The 15,446-nt window shown below is 39.7% G+C and overlaps 1 pseudogene; it reads right to left on the bottom strand.

The window, feature by feature from the left end:
* Window positions 1-287: 287 nt before the first annotated feature.
* On the bottom strand, window positions 288-14,890 carry LOC130866834 (zinc finger protein 431-like; annotated as a pseudogene).
* Between the last annotated feature and the right edge of the window lie 556 nt (window positions 14,891-15,446).

The raw sequence follows: 15,446 nt of genomic DNA on the forward strand, positions 1-15,446 counted from the left end.
AGACTTGCTCTTCTTGAGGTTGATGTATGCTTACCTCAAGTGCAGTGTGCAAGCCTTGCATCCTGTGCTCGCTTCTATCTCTTTTAAGGTAGATAGCCAAACTTGGGGAGACTGTCCTGCTTCAATGGCCGTGAAGGCCTAAATGATCATAACTGCATTGCAATGCTGTGAAACCCTAATGTGACAGACGCACCACAGGCATACCAGGGAGGCAAGCACCATTAAGCCTGCTAGGGCTCCTACTCCCGCCCACTCCTTCAGATGATCCATGGCTATGATAATCCAGGTCATGGCGAACTGGCATCAGCTTGGCTGACAGAATCCCCCACCGCAGCTTCGCCATCACTTTCTTCGTTGAGCAGGTGAGGAACAGGCACAGGATCCTTTTCTGCCTCCGTATGCACTTGCACCTTCCTCACCAGGCGTTCTGGCACCCAGAAAGGGTCCAAATGATCCTGTGGAAAAACACAAACAGCACCTCGTGCCCATGCCAGCATGGGATCGGGTCCATGCCAGACCCCTGTTAAAGCATCCTTCCAGGTCACCATTCCTTGTGAAGGACTGGACGGACACGAATGCCTGTCTACAGCAGACTGATTGGCTACTCTTAGGGGTTTGCTCATGGCCTATTCACCCTTTTTGTTTTTGAAGTATCACAATAATAAGCCAGGAGGCAGGCAAAGAGGATAGTAATGGCAACCCGCGTTGTACCGGTCCCATGACTTGCATTTGATTGTTAACAGCTCGCAAATCATGTAATAGGTGCCACTTTCCTGATTTTTTCCTGATTACAAAGATAGGTGTGTTCCAGGGGGAAATAGATGGTTTAATATGGCCTAGAGTTAACTGTTCCATTATTAAATCATTGGCAGCCATGAGCTTCTCAGAGGAAAGAGGCCAATGAGGAACCCACACTGGCTCCTCTGTTTTCCAAGTAATGGGAATTCCTTCCCCAGCGGCCCCTAAGAAAAACCCATCCCTTATCTGGGTTTTCTTAGTTCTGCCACTATAGGATCTTTCTGTTCTTGTCCAAAATTCAGATGGCAGCCCATATTTTTCATAATGGTTTGAGCTTTTTCTGAATATTCGTTACTTAATTTAAATCCCATAGATTTCATGAGATCTCTTCCCCATAATGATACTGGAAGTTCAAGAACGTAAGGTTGAATTACTCCAGAATGGCCCTCTGTATCTTGCCAATTTAACAAATTTGCACTAACATTAGGAGCACCTGCATATCCTAATCCTTGTAAGGTGTGTGATGAGGTCTGTATAGGCCATCCTCATGGCCAATCTTTACTAGCTATGATACTTTTATCCTCCCCTGTATCCAAAAGGCCTGTGATCTTGACTTCATTAACAGTTAATTGAAAAATAGGCCTTTGGTCCAAATCCAAGGATAAAAATGTTAAGTCTGTACCTGATGAACCAAATCCTTTATCTCCTCTTTCAATGTTTTTAGCTGGATGTTTATCATGTAGACTAGGCAAAATAACAATTTGAGCTATCCTACCACCTGGAGAAATTGCAGTAATGCCTTTAGGTAACTCAACCATGATTTTAACAATGCCTGTATAGTCTGGATCAATTATCCCTGGGTGAACTCGTAAGCCTCTTAAGGTAGTAGATGATCTCCCTATCAATAGACCCACCGTGCCAGGCTGAAGGAGGCCCTGAAAGTCAGAATCTACAGTTTGGACCCCCATTTGAGGTGTTAATATGAGTCTGGTGGTGGCACGGAGGTCCAATCCTGCTGAACCTGTAGTAGCTCTCCGCGGTCCTTGGGATGTCTGAAGTTTGGCCACTGCTCGTGACTCCCTTCTCTGCTCTGATCTTCCATTGCCCCATATATTTGGGGGCCCTGAGGCCAGGGGCCCCGCTGTCCATTTTTTGGCACAGTAACATTTACTAGAGGTTGTCCATTAATATCTTTTACTGATCTACACCCAATTGCCCAATGCCTTCCTTTTCTACATCTGGGGCAGAGTCCTGGAATTGGGCATTGACCATTTCCAGCTTCCTGGGCATGTCCCTGTTGAGTGCTTCTTCCTTGAGGGCAGTTACGCCTTTATATGGCCTGCCTTGCCACAACGAAAGCAAGTTCCCATAGTGCCCTGGTTCTTACTTAGCCGGAGTACAGCAGCAGCTAGCCCAGAATTGGTTAACGGGCCTCCTAGCTCTCTACATGCTCTCATCCAATATTCCAACCCTCTGTTCTTGTAAGGAGTGATAGCTGCCCTGCATTCTTTAGTACATTGTTCATACGCTAACTGCTTGACTAATGCATAGCCGTGTCAGGATCACCAAATATCTTTGCTGCAGCTTCCACCAGTCTAGCCACAAAATCAGAAAAAAGGCTCTGTAGGTCCTTGGATAATCTTTGTCAAATTACCTCTTACTTCTCCTCTATTGGGTAAAGACTTCCAGGCTCGAGTAGCAAGATTGTTAATTTGCTCATACACCTGAGGTGGATATCCATTTTGCTGATTGGCAAATCTATCTTGTCCAAGTAGCATATCCGTATCCCATTCTGCTTGAGCTCCTCCAGCTGCCAAATTTATCGCAGCCTGGCCATTGGCAAATTCAATTAAAGAAGCTTTCCAATCCAAATATTGACCAGGGGATAAGCAAGCCTTTGCAAGATTCATCCAATCAGCTGGAGTCATAGCATACCTATGCAAAGCCTCCACCTGAGCTACCGTAAAGGAGGCTGAAACGCCATAGGTCCGGACAGACTCTGACAACGTTTTAATAACTTTGAAATCTAGGCCGGGCGGTGGTGGTGCATGCCTTTAATCCCAGCACTTGGGAGGCAGAGGCAGGAGGATCTCTGTGAGTTCGAGACCAGCCTGGTCTACAAGAGCTAGTTCCAGGACAGGCTCCAAAACCACAGAGAAACCCTGTCTCGAAAAACCAAAAAAAAAAAAAAAAACAAAGAAAAAACTTTGAAATCTAAGGGCTCATGGTATCTGTTGCCTTGCTGATCTTGAAACACTGGGAAAGCATTCATTTTCTGGGGAGCAGCCATCATTTCCGCCCTGACTTCCCTCCATACTCCAGGGCTGAAAGAAGTCCCTCCTTCTGCTCCCATGACCTCAGGATACTGAGGGGGGCTGAAGGAGTTACACTCCTTCTTGTACTTTCAAGTTGTTTTTTCTTCTGTTCCTCCCTTTCTTTCCTTTTGATTTTACGGATAGATTCTAGGGGGACTACATAAAAGCCCTCCTCTTCCTCCTCCTCATCATCATCAGGCTCTGAGTGAGTGGAAATATCCGACTCCTCCAGTTCTGACAGATTAGTATGTAAACCTGTTTTTCCTTTTCCTGGGTCCTTTTTCCTCGTTCCTTTACCTGACCCAGCATCAAACATAACATTTTTTAGAGGCTGCTCTCTCAGATCTCTCCTCCTGTTGAAGCTCTAAGGCAGCCTGGCTATTCTCTATTGCTTCATTATACCTTTGATCTTTCAAACAACGCCACATTAGCCTCCAAACTGTTTTTTTTAAGATTCATTTATTTATTATATATACAGTGTTCTGTCTGCACGTATGCCACTAGACCAGAAGAGGGCACCAGATCTCATTATAGATGATTGTGAACCACCATGTGGTTTCTGGGAATTGAACTCAGGGCCTCTGGAAGAGCAGGCAGTGCTCTTAACCTCTGAGCCATCTCTCCAGCCCCTCCAAACTGTTTTGATACCTTTAAGAGCTAAAAAAATTGGATGTGAAGATGAAGTGCCCATCTTGAACAAATGTTAGATTTGTACTTTTTCACTTTTAACCCGTCCGCTTCTTGTCGCGGCTCTACTTTTATCCTGCTCTCCCTATTTCTACCGGTGAGAGCAGAAAACCCGCTTTTCGCGGTCCTCTTACCTGAGGATATCGGTGCACCCCTTGACTGCAGCAAGTTCTGGGCTCCACGGAGAGCGGTTTGGAGGTTCCCCGTATGGGCCACCACTTGTCACGGCCCCTTGTTCACCAAGGAAGATGCGCAAAACCAGAGCTCTTCTTGCTAAGCAGTTTATTTCAGGACTTTATTTATAACAATCTTTTCCCTTCTCTTTCTCTCCCTCTCTCCCCGGGCAAACCTCTCCCAGCCCTTACGTAGGCCTGGGCCGCCGACCTCAGATTGCCAGGTGGGCACTGCCCATAGGTCCACGCATATGCAAGCAGCTGACAGTCATTGCTTGATAACAGCATAAGTCAGGCTTTAGCCATAGGAGTTGATTATCACAGAGAGCACTCACTTTCGGGATCGCGGAGGGCAGGAGCCAGCACATCAGGTGTGACTCCACACAGCTCTCTACATTGCCATCAGGTGTGGCCCATGCAGCTCGCTACACTTATCAATTTTTAATATGATATTTTATTCTTGTTCAGACAAATAAATCTTGCCTGGATATTAGAGGGCAGAGCTAACAACCACTAGTGGACCATAGGATCTGGCAGGAAGTGGATCATGACTTTAATCCCAGCATTTGGGAGTTGAAAAAAGAATCTAATCCCCCCATTTGGTTTGGTTTTGGGGAGGTAAGAAGTGAATGTGGCTGCTCTGTTGCTTATCTGTTCTGCCATGTTTACCCCAAAATCTGACTCTGGGATTTTATTAATAATACTAATTAGAATCACACTCTAATTTATTTGAATAATGATTTCTTTACTTTTACTTTTTAAAAGAAAACAAACTATCTTTATCCATTATACATATCAATCCAAGTTTCCACTCCTTCCCCTCCTCTCATTTTCTCCAGTTAGCCTCCCACCCAATCCCATATTCATTCCACAGAGAGAGTAGGCACATTGCTTTGTAGAAGGGCCAAGGCCCTCCCTACTATATCAAGGCTCAGCAAGGCATCCATTAAAAGAGAATGGACACCAGATTTTTTAACAAAGTAGCTAAAGTTATACAATTACAACCTGTCTTCTTCAAAAAACACCCATTGCTCATAATTGCTCAACTATCTCAAGCCACATTTTTATTAAAAAAATTATTCTTATACATTGTCCTATCTATAAGCCTTTCCAAATTCTTTCAATTTCTTGCTTGTTAGGTGTGAGTGAATAGTGAGTAAAATCTGCTGGGACCATTTCTGTTGGCTGTGTGTTATAGTTTCAAGACTGAACAGACTGTTTTGAATACACAAATAAGGAGATCATCCATGCATGTGGCTAAATCAACCACTTGTAGTAGAATTCTTATCTTTATTGAGCAACATGAGTTTGAGCTTTATGTTATCTAGACTGCCTTTGACAGAAAATATTAGTAAGAATAGGAAACTTGGAAGAGTGATTACCTAAGCCAACACTTGCCATGCCCTTGAAGTTGTACAGCTTCAGAGAAGACTATGGACCACTGTCCTCCACCAATCACAGTATTCCCATGCCCCAATGGTCTCCAAACATACATACCCCATTGACCATTCCCACTTCGGATGACTTTGAAATTATGATTTCCCTCCAACTTTCTAAGTATCATGGTTATATGCCTATCCTATTATGCCCAGCATAGCTGACCTCAACTTTATTTAGTGAATCACTTGAATTTTGGAATGGCTAAGATGATTGGTTATACTTAAGTATATCCAATATCACTTATCTCTGTGTGCCTGCATTTCACCATCTGTAGCAAAAGGACAGCACACTGCCCTAGTCCCTTGATGAATTATAGCACACTCAAAGATAAAGAAAAGCAATATTGCTCAGACTTGAAAATCAAGGGACTTTGTGGCAAGAGGGCAGCATTTGATGGGAGCCTTCTTCTGTTACTGAAGTGAGGACACATCCTGTTTCCTGGATACCATAACCAGCAGGCTTAGCAGTTTATATTTATTAAGTCAACTAAAAGAACAAACCTACACTGCATGGTGGTGGTGTATGCTTTTGATCGTAACACTTGGGAGGCACAGACAGATGGATCCCTGTAAACCCAAGGCAATCCTGGTCTAGATAACTAGTTTCAGAAATGTCAAGGCTAAAAAATAATCTGTCATGAAACTAAATAAAAATTACAAATTAGTTGTCTGTTATGAACCCTCCTATATTTCAGGTACACTGAAAACAAGGTGGACAAATCTCTCTGATCTAGTAGAAATGCAAGTCTATACAGTGAGTTCCAGGCCAGCCACAGAGGGGGAAGACCCAGCACAGCTGAGTGGAGGAAGAGAACAATTCATGCCAGCTTGTCCTCAGGTGCACCTTAAACACTGCTCTCTGGCATTTGATCCTTGGGCTTTCACAAACCTTCATTCCTATTAGTTCACTCAAATTCCACAGCTCTTTGTGGATGCCTGATCACCTGAAACTAATAGTGACTTCAGTTTTTTGTCTCTGGAAGCCCTCACAACCTGGATGTTATCTTGAGTCATCACTACTTAGAGCTCCTAACTGAATGTTTTTCAAGCACCTAGGAAACAGATTATGGTACCATTTCTACAAGTCAGCCTTCATGCCTGCAAGTTACTATTTTCTCTTTAAAAGAGGAATGAACTCAAGCAGTGTTACACCTGGTATGTGAGCTTCAAGGCTGATGGAGGTGGGTCTTATATTAATCTGTTGCTTTCATTGGTTAATTAAATAAATAAACTGCCTAGGCCCATTTGATAGGCCAACCCTTAGGTGGGTGGAGTAAACAGAACAGAATGCTGGGAGAAAGAAGCCGAGTCAGTGAGTCGCCATGATTCTCTCACTCCAGACAGACACAGGTTAAGATCTTTCCTGGTAAGCCAGCTTGTGGTGCTACACAAAATATTAGAAATGGGTTAGATCAATATGTAAGAGCTAGCCAATAAGAGGCTAAAACTAATGGGCTAGGCAGTGTTTAAAAGAATACAGTTTCCGTGTAATTATTTCATATAAAGCTAGCCGTGTGGGCGACCAGGTGCCAGGAACGTAGCCCGCTGCTCTTATTACTACACAAGGCTCCAATTGTGGCCAATTGCTTTGATTAAATAGTTAATCACCCTTTAAAGACTGTCAGTTTGCATCTTTATTACTTTTTATACTTTTCCCTCATTTTGGGGAGACTTGGGCTCAGAAATTCTTTAAGAAGCAAGACTAAGTTAGTTTCCCATGCTATCACTCTTTTATTTCTCCTGGGTCATCAAGGCTGTGATAAAGATGGATTTAGATCAGCCATTTATACCACACTGTTACTAATGACATGTTCATGAGACTCAGCACTTAGAAAATTGGTAACTCATCCACAGGGACTAACATTGATACCCAGCACCCACAACTGTGTGTACTTCCAGTCAGAAGGGATTAGACACTGTCTTCTAGTCACCCTTCCACTGACAGCCTTACTTGAAAAATATGATCAGATATGTTCTAATATTTTAATAATCAATGGGACACTTCAATGATGGGAAGGACATTCTATATATTACATCACAAAAATACCCATTACTAGATAAAGGCACAATAGAAGCTGAACAAAAGTCATAGAAGGAATAAAATGACTACAAAATAAATTTTAGTAAATGGAGTTGCCACAATATACAACATTTTAGTACCTACCTCAAATGTTTCAAAATAGAAACCAAAATGCAATGATTTACAGCATCAGTCTTGAGTGAATGTGTTACATAATTTACTTCCTTCAAAGCTTTTTTCTTCAAGCTGAAGACAACTTTGATGGCTAAAGTCACTAAAATTTGTTTTCATGAATAGGGCTTTCTGCTTTATGAGTTTGTTCCTCCATTTCCAAAATTCAATGAGATATAAATAGACATTAAAATATTTATAGCACTAGAGTCATGGCTAGGTGACTAAGAAATCTTCATTCCAAGGACTGAGGGCAGATTTTTAACAGCTTTCTGTAATTTCTACTACAAATTCTAAAGTGTTTAACTTTTCCAGGATACAGAATGCACAATTACATCCCCCCCACAGACACACATCACACATTACAATAAAAGCAAATTTTTAAACAATTTTTCACTCATGAAAATTTTTCTCCTGTAAGCATTTATTAATGTAAAATAGGAGTCCAGGCATCTTACAGCTCACTTACAGTTTTTCTTTTTTTGTTGTTTTTTTAAAAAATATTTATTTATTTGTTTATTTGTTATGTATTCAATATTCTGTGTTTATGCCTGCAGGCCAGAAGAGGGCACCAGATCTTATTACAGATGGTTGTGAGCCACCATGTGGTTGCTGGGAATTGAACTCAGGACCTTTGGAAAAGCAGGCAATGCTCTTAACCGTTGAGCCATCTCTCCAGCCCCCAGAGTTTTTCTTCATGAATAATTGGTTCATGTAAAGAGAAAGCAATTTTAAACTTGAAGTAAGAGAAATTAATACTTGTAAGTTGATGGTATCATGTGGGAAGATTTAGGCTATGAGAATTTACATCCAACACTCTACTTCATGTGGAAGATTACAGCTGGGAGTTCTTAAGTTCCAGTTTTAGTGCCATGTCTGACACTTTTTGGCATGGTTCTTTCATGATGATCCTGTTATCTAATAGAACCGTGGCCAGAATAAAATGCTTTTATATTATGAAATAGACATCATATCACAAGCAAAAAAGGAGGTTAGTACACATCCATAAATATTTGCACCTGAATTACATATTCCATGCAGTTGAAGGGTTACATTATTGTTCAAATTCATCTTGCAAGTCTTAAAACTCTGGAAGGAAGGATACGCTGACTACCAAAAATTTGGCGATACCAACAGCTATGAAAAGAAGTTTGTCCCACTAGATGTAGCAATTCTCTTCCACTCGGAGAGACATTCATTACAGCTGGGCTCTGCTCCATTCTTCTATGAAAGCTTCCCAGCAGAAATGTCTGTTGTAGATCTGCTCCACGCTCCTAAGGGAGTCTCCCATAAGAGGTGTCCATTGCTGCTGTGCTCTTCTGGGTTAAGTGAGTTTCCAAACAATGGTGTCAACTGTATCTCAATTCAACTCCAAGAGATTTATTTGGGAGGGAAGAATCCAGACTGTGACTTCCTCTGCAAGGCTGAAAAGGGGCAGCTACCAACTGAATGAGCAGATGTCTCATATAGGGCTTCTTGGAGCCAGAGCACTTCTAAGGAGATTTAGAAGGTGGGAATTGGTCAGATTTAAATGCCTTGGTTGAAGAAGCTCAGAGATGGGCTGGATTTTGTGCTCCAGGATTGGTTGGTTTTGAACTCAGAGAGACATGGGTAGATTGTATTTCTTTGGTATTGGTTTGAGAGCCAAAGCAGAATTCTTTCATTGTCTGTTTTTGATTATTGATTGCATTTTCAGGGTGATGTTTTACCTTTCACTAATTCTGGAATTAGGGTCAAAGTGTTTTCCTTTGTATCTCATTTCAGTACCAGGTTGTGATTCTTAATATGGCTCTATCTCCTTCCCATAAGACTTCATAAAAATCACAGATTAGGTTTTGTCCATCAGTTTCTTGGTGCAAATAAAATAAAAGCTGGTATCATAATGCTTGAACAGATTGTTGACACTATCATTTTTTTACAGAATAAACACTGTTGGTTAATAGACTGTAAGTGTAATGGCTTCAGGTACCTAAAAACTATCATATTGATTACACACAAAGAGTTTTACTCCTATAACAACTGCAAAACATATACCACACTAAGTTTATTTTTTCACTACAGTATGATTATTCTCATGTTTTTGAAGACTACACTCCTTAAGTTTACTTTCTCATGAGGATGGTTTGTTTCGTGTATTTGGAGATTATTATGACAAAGGATTTGCCAAACAAATTCCATTCACAAGTTTCTCTCCAATCTGTGTTCTCTTCTGCATTTGAAGATGAATAAGACATGAAAAGACTTTTCCAAACTCATTTCACGCATACTGTTTCTCTCCAGTATGTGTCCTTTTATGCCTTTGTGTGTTCTTTGATGCCTTTGAAGAGCGCCGTGTTGAACAAAGGCCTTACCACACTGATTATATTCATAGGGTTTCTCTCCAGTATGTGTCCTTTTATGCAATTGCAGATGACTGTGACGTGCAAAGGCCTTACCACACTGATGACATTCATAGGGTTTCTCTCCAGTATGTGTTCTCTTATGATTTTGAAGAGTACTGTTTTCAGCAAAGGCCTTACCACACTGATTACATTCATAGGGTTTCTCTCCAGTATGTGATCTTTTATGCAATTGCAGATGACTGTGACGTGCAAAGGCCTTACCACACTGATTACATTCATAGGGTTTCTCTCCAGTATGGGATCTTTTACGGCTTTGAAGATTAATGTGTTGAGCAAATGACTTACCACACAGATTACATTCATAGGGTTTCTCTCCAGTGTGTGTTCTTTTATGCAATTTAAGATTGCTGTGTTATGAAAAGGACTTACCACACTGATTACACTCATACAGTTTCTCTCCAGTATGTGTTCTTTTATGCTTTTGAAGAGTACTGTTTTCAGCAAAGGCCTTACCAAGCTGACTACATGCATAGGGTTTCTCTCCAGTATGTGATCTTTTATGCCTTTGAAGAGCACTGTGGTGAGCAAAGGCCTTACCACACTGATTACATTCATAGGGTTTCTTTCCAGTATGTGTTCTTTTATGCTTTTGAAGATGACTGTGTTGAGCAAAGGCCTTACCACACTGACTACATGCAAAGGGTTTCTCTCCAGTATGTATTCTTTCATGTATTCGAAGAGCACTGCAGTGAGCAAAGGCCTTACCACACTGACTACATGCATACGGTTTCTCTCCAGTATGTATTCTTTCATGTATTCGAAGAGTACTGTAGTGAGCAAAGGCCTTACCACACTGACTATATGCAAACGGTTTCTCTCCAGTATGTATTCTTTCATGTATTTGAAGAGCACTGTAGTGAGCCAAGGCCTTACCACACTGACTACATGCATATGGTTTCTCTCCAGTATGTGTTCTTTTATGCTTTTGAAGAGTACTGTTTTCAGCAAAGGCCTTACCACAGTGATTACATTCATAGGGATTCTCTCCAGTATTTTTTCTTTTATGCAATTGAAGCATATGGGGCCCTCCAAAGGCCTTACCACACTGATTACATTCATATGGTTTCTCTCCAGTATTTGTTCTATTATGCAATTGAAGGGTATGGGGCCCTCCAAAGGCATTACCACACTGATTACATGCATAGGCTTTCTCTCCAGTATGTGTTATTTTATGCAATCAAACATTACAGGATTGTGCAAAGGCTTTGCAACACTGATTACATTCACAAGGTTTATCTTCAGTATGTGTCCTTTTGTGCATTTGAAGAGAATTGTGATGAGCAAAGGCTTTATGACACTGATTAGATTCATAGGGTTTCTTACTATCATGTGTTTTTTTATTCCTCTGAAGATGACTGTCCTATGCCAAGGCTTTAACACATTAAAGATGCACTGAAACTTTCCAGAATTGTTTCTTTCAATCCTGCAAGCATAATTGGAACATATAAAAGCCTTACCACATTCAATACTGAATTGAACCTACATATCTCCATGTATTACTTTTGTAATTGAGTCCAATTGTAAAAAGAAATCAGATATTAAGGTTTTATAACTGTGTTTTAACTCATGCTTTCTTCTTTAATTAAGGGTTGTTTTGCATTTTTGAAGACACCTGTCATGGTAAATTCCTTTATTACATGGTTTACCTTTTCACCTTTACAGAAATATTTTTTTATTTGACATATTTCTTATATTTGAAGAGAATTGGATAACCTCAGAACAACTTTATTACATTCATAAACTGTCCTATACTATGAATCATAATACATTTGCTAACTGAACTAGGACAATCAGAAGTATTTGCACAATTCTAGAACTCATGTGGCTTCTCTGCACTCTGAGTTTGTTTATGTATTAACAGTGATATGTGAAAATCAATTATTTATATAGTTGAATCAATTTCAGCAAGGGTACTCAACATGGGGACTACTGCTTACCTTCTAATTGTTTTTAGAGAGAGGTTTGCAGCATTTTCCCATATTCCTATGCTCATAGACTTGTATCGAGAGTAATATGTGGTGTACACAGTAAAGGAAGAATCACAAACAAAAAATTTCCACACTGAATTATCACGGTGTGACTTTCTATTTCTCGTAGATGTGTGGTAGAGGTATTAAAGTTTCTTCACAATAACTGCCACTTAACTCTAACTGCTTCTGTCACCAATCTTAATATAGTAATACGAAGTATATAAGTAATACAAGATTTACGATGTGCTCTCGGTTTAGTAAAAAGTCTTGCAGATATACTTATCATCACTTCAATGTGTACACATTTTGTATTATGAGTAGAAAGAAATAAATTGATTGGCAGATCTAGAGCATAGCTTTCATGGTTCTGTGATTCAAATGGTGACTTCTGTTTAGCCATTTCTCACTTGTCTTTTTAATTAAAGAATGCCTTGAAAATGCAATTCACCTATATGAAATTTTATAAGAATTTTTCAGAAGTTAATAATCAAAAATGCACTTAAAGCTGTGCTTATTCACACTGTTGCCTTTAATCTTCTAGGACGCATTATCATTTCATCAGAGGATCATTATTTTCAGCATGCACAAGAAAATTACCTTTCATGTCTTCTAGAACGTTGACAATGTTCTTTACTATTATGTTCTTCCCAAATGTATCCTAAAATATAGTACCAGAAAATGTATGTTATAATATTGAATACTGTGCAACATTTAAGTGGTTATTTTAAGTAAACTTTAGAACCATGCCTGCTTTATTCACCTCATTATTCTTCTCCTCTCTAAATCAAGTTATTGAAGAATATCATTAACCAGGGAAAAGTTGCCCCTTTATTTTGAAACATGAAGGAAATTCATTTTTACCTATAGTAATCTCCTGTAGGTCTCCAGCATCACATGTTTGTAGAGATTCTTCTGGGAAGGATCCAGCAAATTCCACTCTTCCTCGTTGAAGTTGATATGCACATCATCATAGGTCACTGCCTTCTAAAATATGCCATATATGATAGTGACATGATAGTGACAACATTGTAAATGTATACTTCTTTGATAGTATAGTCATGTAATTCTGCTGTTCCCTAATCATATTCCAAGACATAGATAGTCAGTTTAGAAGGTAATTGAATAGGAGAGTCTTCTCTGTCATTTCTGTACTCTTTGAATGAGATATCACTTTACAAGAGAAATATCTATTAGCAGAGAGAAACAAGGAAACAGATCAACAGTTCATAGTACAAATGAGAAATTTTTATGAAGATTAACTAACTACAAATAGAAAAATAAGTTGGACAAACTGGGTGTGTTGACTCATGCCTTTAAGCTAAGACCTTCAAAAGCAGAGGTAGGTATATTTTTCTCTGAGTTAAATGCCAGACATGTCTATGCAATCAGGTCCAGGACAGGTGGAAGTACATAGTAAGACCTTATCATCCAAGAAGTGGTGATGCATACCTTTAATCCCAGCAATCAGGAGGCAGAGGCAGGTGGGTCTCTCTGAGTTTGAGGCCAGTCTGTTCTATGAGAGCTAGTTCCAGGACAGGCTCCAAAGCTACAGAGAAACCCTGTCTCAAAAATCAAATAAACAATAAAAAACAACAAATAAATAGAAAGGCACTGTCTCCATTGCAAAAATCAGTGAACCAAGCAAGAAGAATAGAAGAATTCAGAGGTTTTTACTGAAGTTCCTACAAAGAAGTATGCATTCACTCCACTTCTCTATCTTCCAAACATCCGAAGTGCCCTATTTAAACTGTAATACCAATAAAATAGAGCTTTATGTTTAAAACAGTTACAAATGGACAGATGAAAATATTAGCAATATATATCTTGGGCATAAATAATAAACCCAGGCTGGGAGAGAGATGACTGAGTAGTACCTAGCTTTTGATGATCTTGAATAGATGTGGCAGAATTGCCAGTACTTATTTGGGAATCATAACTATCCATTATTCCAAGTTCACAAATTCTGAGATCCTTTGATCATGTTGAGGACCAGGTACCCATGTGGTGCATAGTCATGCTGATACATAATAGTTATATTAATTTTAAAAATGTAAAGTAAGCATAACAAGCAGGAAGAAGTTCATGCACCTACAATTCAATGACTCCAAATGCTTAGGCAGTACTAAAGTCATGCCTACTGAAAGTCTTCCAGACCCCAAAATGGGGAAAAAATTCTACTTCTATTATAGGTCACCTCAAACCCAGAAACCTGACAAGAGCACAGCATGATCAACAACAGACAGAGCAATGTGTCACTACCATATTCACACTCTCCTACGACAGCACACCCTGAGTATTCCAACACAGTCAAAGTACAATTAAGTTAGATCAACTATAGATGTTATATGTCCTTATGAAGGAAGTGAATGAATTCTTTAAAATAAGCAAGGGAAAGATAAATGAAATCTTGGAGAATAATAATAAACCCCTTAAAGAAAGCCAAACAAGCAAACCGTTGACAGAAATGATTAGATCAGTTCAAACTGGAAATTGAAATAGAAGCAAGTAAAAAAAAAGCAAGCCGAAGGAATTCTGGAGATAAAAAACTAGATAAATGAAAAGGAAAAACCTGGCAAATTAAGGTGAAGTCTATCCTATCTGTTGCTTCTATTCTGAACTGAGGTAGAAACCACTCTCCACATGCAAATCCTTTTCCTTTTCCTTTACCTGCAATGGATATTCAGTTTCATAACTCAAATTTATAACTTTGAAACTGGTGGTAGAATCATTTAAGATTATAAAGGTGTTATGTAGGACAAGTCCTACAGAGAAACACTGTTTCAAAAAATTTTAATAACAGGAGTAAAAAAAGAATAGCATCTTGGATACTTCCAGAGGGGAAATGGGAGAATTATAAGAAGTCAATAAACAATATCATATGAATTTGGGAGGAGGTCAGACAATTCTACTCAATTGGAACAATGTTATCTGAAGAACTTTACTAAGAGCACAGTGGTCTGGGGACTGATAACCATAGCTCCATATGATGAAATGTTTGGGTTCTTAGGACCTAAAGGAACCCCTCCACAAAGGCCTTGGCACCAGACCATTACCAGCTCTCCAAAGCATATTCCTGGTTTTAGAGAAGGAGCTCCATTTTATTATCACTACATCAGGTCTCCAGGAAATTCATAAGGATTAGCCCCCAAGCTGTTACTAGATCTCCTAGGAATGTCCCTGATCCTTGCCTGAGGGAATAAATAAAACCCTTGATTGATCAGGTAACTCCTCTGCCCAACAATGTTTTGCATTTCAAATATATGTCTCCTGGTGTCCTATTGCCCATCTGGAAGAACTGTGCTTTTCTAAAGAAGAAAACTGGAACTTTGAGCCACATCCTGCCTTGAGGTTGTTTAGGAACCTGAAATGCCTCCTTGAAAAGCTTGCTAGAGGTTTTTTCTTATATGAGGATGTGCCTGATGTCTGGTTTTAAATCAATGGTGGCTTCTCTGTAGTAGTTTGGAGTTAAATATCTGGACAATCCAGTTGAACAAAGTGTGCCCTAGCATCCTAAATTCTAACAGCCCTGAT

Source organism: Chionomys nivalis, chromosome 26, assembly GCF_950005125.1.
Source record: "Chionomys nivalis chromosome 26, mChiNiv1.1, whole genome shotgun sequence".
Lineage (NCBI taxonomy): Eukaryota > Metazoa > Chordata > Mammalia > Rodentia > Cricetidae > Chionomys > Chionomys nivalis.